The following is a 2,500-nucleotide window of genomic DNA, read 5'->3' as shown; positions in this document are numbered from 1 at the left end:
GGAGTGTGACCCGGGGGCCCGCGCGAACACGCAAGCGTCCGCTCAATTATTCTGCAAACAGGAGGAGGCTGAGCTCCCCTGCACAACACACCTCGAAACCCTCTCAGGTCCCGGCGGCGCGCAGCGCCGTCCTAAGTACTTGGTCGGGTTCGAGAGAGGCGCAATCGCCCGGAGTTAGGCGAGTAGACGCTTTAGGTGCGACCACCCGTGCTCCCAACTGAGCTTGCCGCTGCCGACAGAGGCCCGGGAGCGTGCTGTCGTGGCATTGCCGGCGGGAGACAACACGCGCCACCTACGGTGACCGGCAGCTCCAACGCCAGCGCCACAGAAGGACAAAAGCCCCACTTGGGTGCCGAAGCGAACTCTCCCAGCACAGCGCACGCGCCAACACGTCCGCACAGCTGCGATACAAACCACCTGCGAGAACCGCTGGGGCGACCGAGCAGCAGACGGCGTCGCGGCGCCGAGCGCCGAGCGGCGGCGCATCCTCAGCGCACACAGTCCTCAATCGGACCAGCACACTGCAGATGGCCACCGCGCTTCGCACCGGGCCCGCGAGGACCTACTTTGGCCGCAAGGCGCCGCGAGCAGGGGGCGCCGGCGCGCAGCTGCGCCGCCTGCCGCGTCCGTCGGCCGGCGCGCCTGCCACTGGCCGCCCCCACCAGCCGGCTGTAGCGCGTGCGCCCACGCACCGCGCTGCCAGCACGCCGGGCGGCCCCCCCTCACCGGCCGGGGACGGTCCCACCCAGCCACCGCCGCGTATCGCCTCACACCCAGATCCCCTTTCACGTTCGTGGGCATGGTGGGTCCCCTTTCACGTTCGTGGGCATGGTGGGTATCCCTGAAACAACCGGTTAATAGCTCGACCGATCGTCGCCAACACTGATTCACCTCTAGCGAGAACAACCGCACCACAACGGGTTACCTGTTGTTCATTTGCGTAACGTCACCAGCAAACGTAGACGTCCATCGCCATTTGCAACGAGTATTGCATGCCTGTGTCAGGTGTCACAACACACTACGTCTGCCCACATAGACGCAACAACATGTGCACGCCTCGAGAACACGTGGAAGGTAGCCCCCGTACGTATGCGGTGTCCATTGCGCGAACGACTGTCAGCCGGCCTCTGCAGGATGTCGCAGATGTGGAACGCGGTGCAACATGCTATCACGGTGTGTGAGAAGAGACGACTACGTCCGAATACACGCTCCACCACATCAACAGACTGCTCATGCTGATCGCCATCCAGGGCGTCCGTTCCTCCCACACGTCTGAATGGCGTACCACACTGCAATCCAGCTCTTATAGGGAGACGACACGTAGCTGCGTGCACAATATTTGGACTGTATGGTCTGCCGTTGCTAGGCGCAGTCGTCGTACGGTCACACATGTGCCACGATGTATCATTCAGTACATACGGACCAATGTGCAGTACAGTTTGTGGGTTTTGCGTACATCGGCGGACAGGTGACAGGCCGTACCACAACGTAGGCTGAGTACGTCGGCATGCGAAGGGCATTGAACATGCAAACTTCTCAACGACCAGCTTGCGAAGGCAGGGGGGAAGGGGGGGGGGGCATGTACGTCCTGCTGCTATCCACATTAGAGTGTATAGCAGGAGCATGTGGAAAGTCAGCAACACCTGCAAGGTGTTTAACATGACGCGATACACAGGGGACCGGGCAGTGCGAATAGCGAACTATATTGCGAGGGTTGCGGTTAGGCAACACTACACTAATTTAACGAGTTGCATAACAATTACAGAGCAGGTTCAGCGACACCGTGCGTCAGGTTAAGGCGCAATATAGGTTATGTTGAGGCGCAATATAGGTTAGGTTGAGGCGCAATATAGGTTAGGTTAAGGCACAACATGGGTTACGTTAAAGCGCAAATTAGGTTATGTTAAGGCACAACATGGGTTACGTTAAGGCACAACATGGGTTACGTTAAGGCACAACATGGGTTACGTTAAGGCACAACATGGGTTACGTTAAGGCACAAATTAGGTTACGTTAAGGCACAAATTAGGTTACGTTAAGGCACAAATTAGGTTACGTTAAGGCACAAATTAGGTTACGTTAAGGCACAAATTAGGTTACGTTAAGGCACAAATTAGGTTACGTTAAGGCACAACATGGGTTACGTTAAGGCACAACATGGGTTACGTTAAGGCACAACATGGGTTACGTTAAGGCACAACATGGGTTACGTTAAGGCACAACATGGGTTACGTTAAGGCACAAATTGGGTTACGTTAAGGCACAAATTGGGTTACGTTAAGGCACAAATTGGGTTACGTTAAGGCACAAATTGGGTTACGTTAAGGCACAAATTGGGTTACGTTAAGGCACAAATTGGGTTACGTTAAGGCACAAATTGGGTTACGTTAAGGCACAAATTGGGTTACGTTAAGGCACAACATGGGTTACGTTAAGGCACAAATTGGGTTACGTTAAGGCACAACATGGGTTACGTTAAGGTACAACATGGGTTAGGTTA

Source organism: Schistocerca serialis, unplaced genomic scaffold (genome assembly GCF_023864345.2).
Source record: "Schistocerca serialis cubense isolate TAMUIC-IGC-003099 unplaced genomic scaffold, iqSchSeri2.2 HiC_scaffold_1242, whole genome shotgun sequence".
Lineage (NCBI taxonomy): Eukaryota > Metazoa > Arthropoda > Insecta > Orthoptera > Acrididae > Schistocerca > Schistocerca serialis.
The sequence above is the reverse complement of the archived record's forward strand: the minus strand, read 5'-3'. Positions refer to the sequence as shown.